The sequence below is a fragment of the Zootermopsis nevadensis genome, unplaced genomic scaffold (genome assembly GCF_977971745.1).
Source record: "Zootermopsis nevadensis isolate Lab colony 2312 unplaced genomic scaffold, Znev_1.0 Znev_ptg000013l, whole genome shotgun sequence".
Classification (NCBI taxonomy): Eukaryota; Metazoa; Arthropoda; class Insecta; order Blattodea; family Termopsidae; genus Zootermopsis; species Zootermopsis nevadensis.
In genome coordinates, this window is record NW_028259145.1 from 5,392,106 (window position 1) to 5,406,052 (window position 13,947).

Consider the following 13,947-nt stretch of genomic DNA (forward strand, 5'->3'; position numbering starts at 1 on the left):
TGGGGTCTCGGGTTCGATTCCCAGCGGTGCCCGAATTTATAACTTGTGTTGGGCAAGGCCGTGGTCTAGGCATCACGGAGTTTTCCTCCGGGGGCTTCCCCGGTTTCTCCGTGGCATTCCAACAATTACTCCATTCACACACAGACGAAGGCAATGGCAAACCACTTCTGGATCACCTGCCAAGAACGTATATGAACAGGTCCCAGTCCGAGAAAAGGATGGAAGGATCCTGTTCATATGGACCTGTCGTCAGACAGAATACTAAATAATAATAAGATGAGGTGGTCTAGCGGTTAGAACGCTGGCCTTGTAATCCTGGGGTCTCGGGTTCGATTCCCAGCGGTGCCCGAATTTATAACTTGTGTTGGGCAAGGCCGTGGTCTAGGCATCACGGAGTTTTCCTCCGGGGGCTTCCCCGGTTTCTCCGTGGCATTCCAACAATTACTCCATTCACACACAGACGAAGGCAATGGCAAACCACTTCTGGATCATCTGCCAAGAACGTATATGAACAGGTCCCAGTCAGAGAAAAGGATGGAAGGATCCTGTTCATATGGACCTGTCGTCAGACAGAACACTAAATAATAATAAGATGAGGTGGTCTAGCGGTTAGAACGCTGGCCTTGTAATCCTGGGGTCTCGGGTTCGATTCCCGGCGGTGCCCGAATTTATAACTTGTGTTGGGCAAGGCCGTGGTCTAGGCAACACGGAGTTTTCCTCCGGGGGCTTCCCCGGTTTCTCCGTGGCATCCATTCACACACAGAAGAAGGCAATGGCAAACCACTTCTGGATCATCTGCCAAGAACGTATATGAACAGGTCCCAGTCCGAGAAAAGGATGGAAGGATCCTGTTCATATCGACCTGTCGTCAGACAGAGCACTAAATAATAATAATAATGAGAGACACATGAAAATATTAATAAATATGATTTGAATAGGTATATATTGCTTATCTCAGTACCAGCTGTAATAAATATATGGAGGAAGAAAAATGTTGTAACTGCTTAGTTTAAAATATTAGTTAATTTTCACAAACATAAAAAGGCAATGCACGATTATCGTTGTAACAGTTATAAAATATGGACAAGAGAGTACTGTAATAGACGTTTAAACGTTATATGCCGGACACCGAACGTCAGCAATTGACTCTGGCCACCGTACATTAGACATTTAACAATTGATACCCACTTTGGCTGCAAGGATGTTAACCATTAGACGCTAACAAGACATCTGACGTCATACTTTGCGTGTCAGACAGCTGTAAGTATTTTTAACTAATGTTGCCTAAACTACATTTTCATACACCAATACCACTCCTTCCTAACATAAATCGGTAAAATGGACAGCTTGCATACCGACAGCATTCGACTGATTACAAAATGTTACGGAGGGCCTGTTACGCAAAACACATATTTTACTAAAACTTCTTAACTATTTTCCACCAATCACAAAATTTGGATTAATAAAAACATACAATATTATAATTTAAATAGTATTAAAAATATATTAAAATTGGCCGTCAATCACAATATAAGATAATTAAAAGATTAATATCTTATACAATATTATATCTGAAAATTATACAATTCACACTTTAATGTCCACTGTAACATTAGAAACATGTCTAATATATAAGAAATAAGTACACACTAGGCAACGGAGTGCCTCGTTATAAATTACCAGAGAGAAATACTTATACCCATAAAACACTTTTCTACAGTTTCTTGAATTAATTTTCTTTTTACGTATATCCAAATAATTTGCATCGACAAATTCTTTCAAGCTGATCTTGGAAGGATTGTTGTATTTTCATTCTAAAATAACTGCAAAACCATCCCTAGCCAAATTAGATCAAGATTAGCTTTTGTGAATGCGGTGATGAACCTTCGGGTTCCATAAAGAAAGTGGACAAGCCGAGTGTACAATCGCTTTTTCAAAGAATATCTTGCACCATAGAGCGAGTGTCACTGCTACAAAAAACATTAAACGATGGAGGGATATGTTATTCAGTTTAATGTAATAACTTTTGTAAAATGCACTAAAGAATCTCTTTAAATCTTCATGATCATCTTCATTTACACAGGTAGTAATGTTGTAATTTCTCCTCAAATTCCTCTTAAAGTTCTTTTACATAAGTTTCACGAGCATTCTGTTTCCAAGTTAACATGGCTGGTCGCCCGAGAGGATTTTATGAATGTCAATTCTGAATAACTCTTCGATGTTTGTAATATTATTTAGTCCAGAGACGTTTATCTCAGCTACGTATGAAATTTCCATTTGTAATGCACACTACACAAATTCATTAAATTTCAAAATTTTTGAGATTAAAATTAACAACGCTACAAAATTCTTCTCGTAACCATTCAGAACAAATACTTTAGAATCAAAGTGATTGGGTAAATACTCTGATAATCTCTCTAAACCAACACATATACCATTCTCACCCATAATTTTCACAACTTACGTCATCACACCATGAGCCGGGATAGCTCAGTCAGTATAGTGACTAGCTACGGGCTGGACGACCGGGGTTCGATTCCCGACGGGGGCAGAGGATTTTTCCTTTAGCCTCTGCGTCAAGACTGGCTCTGGGGCCCACTCAGCCTCCTCTACAATGGGTACCGGCGTCCTTTCCCGGGGGTAAAGCCGGCCGGGGCGTGATGCTGACCACTCACCCCCATCTACTGCCGAGGTCAAGGAAGAGAGGAGCTATACCTCCTCTCACCCAAAGCGCCTACATGGCGTATAGTGGGACAAACTTTACTTTTTACGTCATCACACCAGAACTGAACAGTTTTCTTGCACTCTTTTTTTAATTTTTCACTATTTGATAGGTATTCATGTTGCACATAATATTCAAGAAAATCACCAAAAATAAATAATAACACCTTCACACATACCTCCATAATTGTTTCTTCGTTAGTTATGTTTAATTCGTGGTCCACAAATAACTTAGAATTGCGTGTGCCCTTAATAAGTTCTAAAGCCTTCCTACTTTTATCCACTCATATTTCCAGGAAGCATTTTAGCATATTCAAATTTGTAGACTTGCCAAAATGTTTAGGTGCGGTGACAAATACGCGTATTCCTGGAGTATCTTGGAACATAGCTTTCATGAGAATCATTTTGTCCATTTTGTCTTAATACCATATCAAAATCCGAATTAAAAAGTTGTCAGTGGAACCACGGTTCCGGAGAATTTGACGTAAATACGTCTATACGGAAAGGAAGTTTATATATTGGCTTTATTCTAAATATTTCCTTTATACCCGCTTTACAATTGAGATAAGTTTGATTAAGACATTGCTTATTTAACTTGAATTAGTTACGCTTAAGATGGGTCTGTGGTAGCTGAATGTAATGTAAAGTAATGTAATGCAATGTAATGTAAGGTAATGTAAGGTAAGGTAATGTAATGTACTGTGGTTTCCAAGGTAACCATTGTTGTTTATTTGTTGATAAACAGATGACGTTTCCCAGGTAACATAACAATGAAGTTTTACGTTACCTAGATAACAACAATGCTGAGTAAACAGATGAGGATTCCTAGGTAACATAACAATGAAGTTACACTTTTTCGTTTCCCTTTTTCGTAACACTTTTTCATAACACTTTTTCGTAACACATTTTTGCCGAATGACACTGACCCTAAAATATAGACGTATTTACGTCAAAAAATCAAACACTGCCTTCGTTGACAACTACAAATACAAACGTATAACTGTAAATGATTATTCCTACAACACAATACAAACACAAAGATGCAGAACAAATACGAAATACAATCACACCATCTGACAGAATGTATGGAACGTAAAAGCAGGCTAATGAACAAAATACAATAATCCTTAATTCTATACGCACGCGAAAAGTCCGGAATGCAATCAGGCACATGACAACACAAAAATACAGGTAAACAGGCAGAGAAATGAGAATCCTCAGTAGAAGTGAGATCAATGCCATGTTCGCTCATGTTCTAGCCTTCATGAGTATCGTTTCCGTCACATTTGGTTGAACAGTTTACGTTTAAAATAGTTTCAGTTACGCGATTACTTAAACCTACCACGACCGCTACACAAAACCATATCTCGATCAATATAAACCAATGCGAAATACACACTAACAAACAGTAGTAACACTTTCACCAGCATCATTCACACAAACCTCGTCAGCTGTTTATCTTGAACTTAGGAGGGGAAGCGAAAGGAGAGTCCAAGATGGCTTCGTGCCAACTTCCATTTCAGACGAGCCGTCGAAGCTAAGAATTGTTCTGCCACATGGGGTCAGGATGCTGTTTTACTATGGGATCTGATATGCACGTATAATTTATACGCGAGGATGGTAATTCAACTGTTCTGAAAGATGTCGCAGTGATTTTCAAAACTTATGATATGAAGATTTAGATACCATGAAAATATCTTATACGAGCGTGTTCTGAAGGAATTTTATCGAATCTCCGAATTCTCAGTGCGCTAGAAACTTTTGGGTGCAGAAAGCAATTGATATTTTTATGGATTTTGGAATAAATTTTAGGATCCCAATTCCCAGGAAGCTAGACATCCTGGGGGCAGAAAGCAATTGATATTTCTGTTAATTTTAAGTGTTTTAGTTAATTTTATGGATCTCCAAATTCCCAGAGCTCTAAAAATCTTTGGGCAGAAACCAATGGACATTTTTATGAATTTTGGAATAAATTTTAGGATGTCCCAATTCCCAGGACGCCAGACATCCTGGGGGCAGAAAGCAATTGATATTTCTGTTAATTTTGTGTGTTTTAATTAATTTTATGGATTTCCCAATTCCCAGGGCTCTAAAAATCTTTGGGCAGAAACCAATAGACATTTTTATGGATTTTGGAATAAATTTTAGGATGTCCCAATTCCCAGGACGCTAGACATCCTGGGGGCAGAAAGCAATTGATATATCTGTTAATTTTGTGTGTTTTAATTAATTTTATGGATCTCCCAATTCCCCGGGCTCTAAAAATCTTTGGGCAGAAACCAATGGACATTTTTATGGATTTTGGAATAAATTTTAGGATCCCAATTCCCAGGACGCCAGACATCCTGGGGGCAGAAAGCAATTGATATTTCTGTTAATTTTGTGTGTTTTAATTAATTTTATGGATTTCCCAATTCCCAGGGCTCTAAAAATCTTTGGGCAGAAACCAATAGACATTTTTATGGATTTTGGAATAAATTTTAGGATGTCCCAATTCCCAGGACGCCAGACATCCTGGGGGCAGAAAGCAATTGATATTTCTGTTAATTTTGTGTGTTTTAATTAATTTTATGGATTTCCCAATTCCCAGGGCTCTAAAAATCTTTGGGCAGAAACCAATAGACATTTTTATGAATTTTGGAATAAATTTTAGGATGTCCCAATTCCCAGGACGCTAGACATCCTGGGGGCAGAAAGCAATTGATATATCTGTTAATTTTGTGTGTTTTAATTAATTTTATGGATCTCCCAATTCCCAGGGCTCTAAAAATCTTTGGGCAGAAACCAATGGACATTTTTATGAATTTTGGAATAAATTTTAGGATCCCAATTCCCAGGACGCTAGACATCCTGGGGGCAGAAAGCAATTGATATATCTGTTAATTTTGTGTGTTTTAATTAATTTTATGGATCTCCCAATTCCCAGGGCTCTAAAAATCTTTGGGCAGAAACCAATGGACATTTTTATGAATTTTGGAATAAATTTTAGGATGTCCCAATTCCCAGGACGCTAGACATCCTGGGGGCAGAAAGCAATTGATATATCTGTTAATTTTGTGTGTTTTAATTAATTTTATGGATCTCCCAATTCCCCGGGCTCTAAAAATCTTTGGGCAGAAACCAATGGACATTTTTATGAATTTTGGAATAAATTTTAGGATGTCCCAATTCCCAGGACGCTAGACATCCTGGGGGCAGAAAGCAATTGATATTTCTGTTAATTTTAAGTGTTTTAATTAATTTTATGGATCTCCCAATTCCCAGGGCTCTAAAAATCTTAGGGCAGAAACCAATGGACATTTTTATGGATTTTGGAATAAATTTTAGGATGTCCCAATTCCCAGGACGCTAGACATCCTGGGGGCAGAAAGCAATTGATATTTCTGTTAATTTTGAGTGTTTTAATTAATTTTATGGATTTCCCAATTCCCAGGGCTCTAAAAATCTTTGGGCAGAAACCAATGGACATTTTTATGAATTTTGGAATAAATTTTAGGATGTCCCAATTCCCAGGACGCTAGACATCCTGGGGGCAGAAAGCAATTGATATATCTGTTAATTTTGTGTGTTTTAATTAATTTTATGGATCTCCCAATTCCCAGGGCTCTAAAAATCTTTGGGCAGAAACCAATGGACATTTTTATGAATTTTGGAATAAATTTTAGGATGTCCCAATTCCCAGGACGCTAGACATCCTGGGGGCAGAAAGCAATTGATATATCTGTTAATTTTGTGTGTTTTAATTAATTTTATGGATCTCCCAATTCCCAGGGCTCTAAAAATCTTTGGGCAGAAACCAATGGACATTTTTATGAATTTTGGAATAAATTTTAGGATGTCCCAATTCCCAGGACGCTAGACATCCTGGGGGCAGAAAGCAATTGATATTTCTGTTAATTTTAAGTGTTTTAATTAATTTTATGGATCTCCAAATTCCCAGAGCTCTAAAAATCTTTGGGCAGAAACCAATAGACATTTTTATGAATTTTGGAATAAATTTTAGGATCCCAATTCCCAGGACGCTAGACATCCTGGGGGCAGAAAGCAATTGATATATCTGTTAATTTTGTGTGTTTTAATTAATTTTTTGGATCTCCCAATTCCCAGGGCTCTAAAAACCTTTGGGCAGAAACCAATGGACATTTTTATGAATTTTGGAATAAATTTTAGGATGTCCCAATTCCCAGGACGCTAGACATCCTGGGGGCAGAAAGCAATTGATATTTCTGTTAATTTTGAGTGTTTTAATTAATTTTATGGATCTCCAAATTCCCAGAGCTCTAAAAATCTTTGGGCAGAAACCAATGGACATTTTTATGGATTTTGGAATAAATTTTAGGATGTCCCAATTCCCAGGACGCTAGACATCCTGGGGGCAGAAAGCAATTGATATATCTGTTAATTTTAAGTGTTTTAATTAATTTTATGGATCTCCCAATTCCCAGGGCTCTAAAAATCTTTGGGCAGAAACCAATGGACATTTTTATGAATTTTGGAATAAATTTTAGGATGTCCCAATTCCCAGGACGCTAGACATCCTGGGGGCAGAAAGCAATTAATATATCTGGTAATTTTGTGTGTTTTAATTAATTTTATGGATTTCCCAATTCCCAGGGCTCTAAAAATCTTTGGGCAGAAACCAATGGACATTTTTATGAATTTTGGAATAAATTTTAGGATGTCCCAATTCCCAGGACGCTAGACATCCTGGGGGCAGAAAGCAATTGATATATCTGTTAATTTTGTGTGTTTTAATTAATTTTATGGATCTCCCAATTCCCAGGGCTCTAAAAATCTTTGGGCAGAAACCAATGGACATTTTTATGAATTTTGGAATAAATTTTAGGATGTCCCAATTCCCAGGACGCTAGACATCCTGGGGGCAGAAAGCAATTGATATTTCTGTTAATTTTAAGTGTTTTAATTAATTTTATGGATCTCCAAATTCCCAGAGCTCTAAAAATCTTTGGGCAGAAACCAATAGACATTTTTATGAATTTTGGAATAAATTTTAGGATCCCAATTCCCAGGACGCTAGACATCCTGGGGGCAGAAAGCAATTGATATATCTGTTAATTTTGTGTGTTTTAATTAATTTTATGGATCTCCCAATTCCCAGGGCTCTAAAAATCTTTGGGCAGAAACCAATAGACATTTTTATGAATTTTGGAATAAATTTTAGGATCCCAATTCCCAGGACGCTAGACATCCTGGGGGCAGAAAGCAATTGATATATCTGTTAATTTTGTGTGTTTTAATTAATTTTATGGATCTCCCAATTCCCAGGGCTCTAAAAATCTTTGGGCAGAAACCAATAGACATTTTTATGAATTTTGGAATAAATTTTAGGATGTCCCAATTCCCAGGACGCTAGACATCCTGGGGGCAGAAAGCAATTGATAATTCTGTTAATTTTGAGTGTTTTAATTAATTTTATGGATCTCCAAATTCCCAGAGCTCTAAAAATCTTTGGGCAGAAACCAATGGACATTTTTATGAATTTTGGAATAAATTTTAGGATGTCCCAATTCCCAGGACGCTAGACATCCTGGGGGCAGAAAGCAATTGATATATCTGTTAATTTTAAGTGTTTTAATTAATTTTATGGATCTCCCAATTCCCAGGGCTCTAAAAATCTTTGGGCAGAAACCAATGGACATTTTTATGAATTTTGGAATAAATTTTAGGATGTCCCAATTCCCAGGACGCTAGACATCCTGGGGGCAGAAAGCAATTGATATATCTGTTAATTTTGTGTGTTTTAATTAATTTTATGGATCTCCCAATTCCCAGGGCTCTAAAAATCTTTGGGCAGAAACCAATGGACATTTTTATGAATTTTGGAATAAATTTTAGGATGTCCCAATTCCCAGGACGCTAGACATCCTGGGGGCAGAAAGCAATTGATATTTCTGTTAATTTTAAGTGTTTTAATTAATTTTATGGATCTCCAAATTCCCAGAGCTCTAAAAATCTTTGGGCAGAAACCAATAGACATTTTTATGAATTTTGGAATAAATTTTAGGATCCCAATTCCCAGGACGCTAGACATCCTGGGGGCAGAAAGCAATTGATATATCTGTTAATTTTGTGTGTTTTAATTAATTTTTTGGATCTCCCAATTCCCAGGGCTCTAAAAACCTTTGGGCAGAAACCAATGGACATTTTTATGAATTTTGGAATAAATTTTAGGATGTCCCAATTCCCAGGACGCTAGACATCCTGGGGGCAGAAAGCAATTGATATTTCTGTTAATTTTGAGTGTTTTAATTAATTTTATGGATCTCCAAATTCCCAGAGCTCTAAAAATCTTTGGGCAGAAACCAATGGACATTTTTATGGATTTTGGAATAAATTTTAGGATGTCCCAATTCCCAGGACGCTAGACATCCTGGGGGCAGAAAGCAATTGATATATCTGTTAATTTTAAGTGTTTTAATTAATTTTATGGATCTCCCAATTCCCAGGGCTCTAAAAATCTTTGGGCAGAAACCAATGGACATTTTTATGAATTTTGGAATAAATTTTAGGATGTCCCAATTCCCAGGACGCTAGACATCCTGGGGGCAGAAAGCAATTAATATATCTGGTAATTTTGTGTGTTTTAATTAATTTTATGGATTTCCCAATTCCCAGGGCTCTAAAAATCTTTGGGCAGAAACCAATGGACATTTTTATGAATTTTGGAATAAATTTTAGGATGTCCCAATTCCCAGGACGCTAGACATCCTGGGGGCAGAAAGCAATTGATATATCTGTTAATTTTGTGTGTTTTAATTAATTTTATGGATCTCCCAATTCCCAGGGCTCTAAAAATCTTTGGGCAGAAACCAATGGACATTTTTATGAATTTTGGAATAAATTTTAGGATGTCCCAATTCCCAGGACGCTAGACATCCTGGGGGCAGAAAGCAATTGATATTTCTGTTAATTTTAAGTGTTTTAATTAATTTTATGGATCTCCAAATTCCCAGAGCTCTAAAAATCTTTGGGCAGAAACCAATAGACATTTTTATGAATTTTGGAATAAATTTTAGGATCCCAATTCCCAGGACGCTAGACATCCTGGGGGCAGAAAGCAATTGATATATCTGTTAATTTTGTGTGTTTTAATTAATTTTATGGATCTCCCAATTCCCAGGGCTCTAAAAATCTTTGGGCAGAAACCAATAGACATTTTTATGAATTTTGGAATAAATTTTAGGATCCCAATTCCCAGGACGCTAGACATCCTGGGGGCAGAAAGCAATTGATATATCTGTTAATTTTGTGTGTTTTAATTAATTTTATGGATCTCCCAATTCCCAGGGCTCTAAAAATCTTTGGGCAGAAACCAATAGACATTTTTATGAATTTTGGAATAAATTTTAGGATGTCCCAATTCCCAGGACGCTAGACATCCTGGGGGCAGAAAGCAATTGATAATTCTGTTAATTTTGAGTGTTTTAATTAATTTTATGGATCTCCAAATTCCCAGAGCTCTAAAAATCTTTGGGCAGAAACCAATGGACATTTTTATGAATTTTGGAATAAATTTTAGGATGTCCCAATTCCCAGGACGCTAGACATCCTGGGGGCAGAAAGCAATTGATATATCTGTTAATTTTAAGTGTTTTAATTAATTTTATGGATCTCCCAATTCCCAGGGCTCTAAAAATCTTTGGGCAGAAACCAATGGACATTTTTATGAATTTTGGAATAAATTTTAGGATGTCCCAATTCCCAGGACGCTAGACATCCTGGGGGCAGAAAGCAATTGATATATCTGTTAATTTTGTGTGTTTTAATTAATTTTATGGATCTCCCAATTCCCAGGGCTCTAAAAATCTTTGGGCAGAAACCAATGGACATTTTTATGAATTTTGGAATAAATTTTAGGATGTCCCAATTCCCAGGACGCTAGACATCCTGGGGGCAGAAAGCAATTGATATTTCTGTTAATTTTAAGTGTTTTAATTAATTTTATGGATCTCCAAATTCCCAGAGCTCTAAAAATCTTTGGGCAGAAACCAATAGACATTTTTATGAATTTTGGAATAAATTTTAGGATCCCAATTCCCAGGACGCTAGACATCCTGGGGGCAGAAAGCAATTGATATATCTGTTAATTTTGTGTGTTTTAATTAATTTTATGGATCTCCCAATTCCCAGGGCTCTAAAAATCTTTGGGCAGAAACCAATAGACATTTTTATGAATTTTGGAATAAATTTTAGGATCCCAATTCCCAGGACGCTAGACATCCTGGGGGCAGAAAGCAATTGATATATCTGTTAATTTTGTGTGTTTTAATTAATTTTATGGATCTCCCAATTCCCAGGGCTCTAAAAATCTTTGGGCAGAAACCAATAGACATTTTTATGAATTTTGGAATAAATTTTAGGATGTCCCAATTCCCAGGACGCTAGACATCCTGGGGGCAGAAAGCAATTGATAATTCTGTTAATTTTGAGTGTTTTAATTAATTTTATGGATCTCCAAATTCCCAGAGCTCTAAAAATCTTTGGGCAGAAACCAATGGACATTTTTATGAATTTTGGAATAAATTTTAGGATGTCCCAATTCCCAGGACGCTAGACATCCTGGGGGCAGAAAGCAATTGATATATCTGTTAATTTTAAGTGTTTTAATTAATTTTATGGATCTCCCAATTCCCAGGGCTCTAAAAATCTTTGGGCAGAAACCAATGGACATTTTTATGAATTTTGGAATAAATTTTAGGATGTCCCAATTCCCAGGACGCTAGACATCCTGGGGGCAGAAAGCAATTGATATTTCTGTTAATTTTGAGTGTTTTAATTAATTTTATGGATCTCCAAATTCCCAGAGCTCTAAAAATCTTTGGGCAGAAACCAATGGACATTTTTAAGGATTTTGGAATAAATTTTAGGATGTCCCAATTCCCAGGACGCTAGACATCCTGGGGGCAGAAAGCAATTGATATATCTGTTAATTTTAAGTGTTTTAATTAATTTTATGGATCTCCCAATTCCCAGGGCTCTAAAAATCTTTGGGCAGAAACCAATGGACATTTTTATGAATTTTGGAATAAATTTTAGGATGTCCCAATTCCCAGGACGCTAGACATCCTGGGGGCAGAAAGCAATTGATATTTCTGTTAATTTTAAGTGTTTTAATTAATTTTATGGATCTCCCAATTCCCAGGGCTCTAAAAATCTTTGGGCAGAAACCAATGGACATTTTTATGGATTTTGGAATAAATTTTAGGATGTCCCAATTCCCAGGACGCTAGACATCCTGGGGGCAGAAAGCAATTGATATATCTGTTAATTTTAAGTGTTTTAATTAATTTTATGGATCTCCCAATTCCCAGGGCTCTAAAAATCTTTGGGCAGAAACCAATGGACATTTTTATGAATTTTGGAATAAATTTTAGGATGTCCCAATTCCCAGGACGCTAGACATCCTGGGGGCAGAAAGCAATTGATATTTCTGTTAATTTTATGTGTTTTAGTTAATTTTATGGATCTCCCAATTCCCAGGGCTCTAAAAATCTTTGGGCAGAAACCAATGGACATTTTTATGGATTTTGGAATAAATTTTAGGATGTCCCAATTCCCAGGACGCTAGACATCCTGGGGGCAGAAAGCAATTGATATATCTGTTAATTTTAAGAGTTTTAATTAATTTTATGGATCTCCCAATTCCCAGGGCTCTAAAAATCTTTGGGCAGAAACCAATGGACATTTTTATGAATTTTGGAATAAATTTTAGGATGTCCCAATTCCCAGGACGCTAGACATCCTGGGGGCAGAAAGCAATTGATATTTCTGTTAATTTTAAGTGTTTTAATTAATTTTATGGATCTCCAAATTCCCAGAGCTCTAAAAATCTTTGGGCAGAAACCAATGGACATTTTTATGAATTTTGGAATAAATTTTAGGATCCCAATTCCCAGGACGCTAGACATCCTGGGGGCAGAAAGCAATTGATATATCTGTTAATTTTAAGTGTTTTAATTAATTTTATGGATTTCCCAATTCCCAGGGCTCTAAAAATCTTTGGGCAGAAACCAATGGACATTTTTATGAATTTTGAAATTAATTTTAGGATCCCAATTCCCAGGAGGCTAGACATCCTGGGGGCAGAAAGCAATTGATATATCTGTTAATTTTGTGTGTTTTAATTAATTTTATGGATCTCCCAATTCCCAGGGCTCTAAAAATCTTTGGGCAGAAACCAATAGACATTTTTATGAATTTTGGAATAAATTTTAGGATCCCAATTCCCAGGGCGCTAGACATCCTGGGGGCAGAAAGCAATTGATATATCTGTTAATTTTGTGTGTTTTAATTAATTTTATGGATCTCCCAATTCCCAGGGCTCTAAAAATCTTTGGGCAGAAACCAATAGACATTTTTATGAATTTTGGAATAAATTTTAGGATCCCAATTCCCAGGACGCTAGACATCCTGGGGGCAGAAAGCAATTGATATTTCTGTTAATTTTAAGTGTTTTAATTAATTTTATGGATCTCTCAATTCCCAGGGCTCTAAAAATCTTTGGGCAGAAACCAATAGACATTTTTATGAATTTTGGAATAAAATTAGGATCCCAATTCCCAGGACGCTAGACATCCTGGGGGCAGAAAGCAATTGATATTTCTGTTAATTTTGTGTGTTTTAATTAATTTTATGGATCTCCCAATTCCCCGGGCTCTAAAAATCTTTGGGCAGAAACCAATAGACATTTTTATGAATTTTGGAATAAATTTTAGGATCCCAATTCCCAGGACGCTAGACATCCTGGGGGCAGAAAGCAATTGATATTTCTGTTAATTTTGAGTGTTTTAATTAATTTTATGGATCTCTCAATTCAGACCGCCCTAAAAATTCTCGAGGTGGAAGCCGACTGGAAGTTTAATATTTTTGTTAATTTTTACAGCTTTTGAATGTGTTTTCTCTGTTTATGAGTGGCTTTTGCAGGGGGATTCAAATTCTCAAAAACTCATTTGGAAAGTACGTCTTCTCCTTTCGAGTAAACCCTTCCAACATTTATTATGTGTTTTATTTTTTATTTAGTGTTCTGTCTGACGACAGGTCCATATGAACAGGATCCTTCCATCCTTTTCTCGGACTGGGACCTGTTCATATACGTTCTTGGCAGATGATCCAGAAGTGGTTTGCCATTGCCTTCTTCTGTGTGTGAATGGAGTAATTGTTGGGATGCCACGGAGAAACCGGGGAAGCCCCCGGAGGAAAACTCCG

General features: G+C 36.7%; 1 protein-coding gene across 5 annotated transcripts in view; it reads right to left on the reverse strand.

The window, feature by feature from the left end:
• Positions 1-13,947, reverse strand: part of lobo (coiled-coil domain-containing protein lost boys) — a 140,398-nt gene that overhangs the window by 62,810 nt on the left and 63,641 nt on the right. Inside the window, exon 1 of one of the 5 annotated variants that reach the window (XM_087348481.1) lies at positions 2,465-3,409. The exons of the other annotated variants lie outside the window; for them this stretch is intronic. The gene's annotated coding sequence lies outside the window, so the exon portion shown is untranslated. Of the gene's footprint in view, positions 1-2,464; positions 3,410-13,947 lie in introns of those variants that run through there. 5 annotated transcript variants of the gene reach the window in all.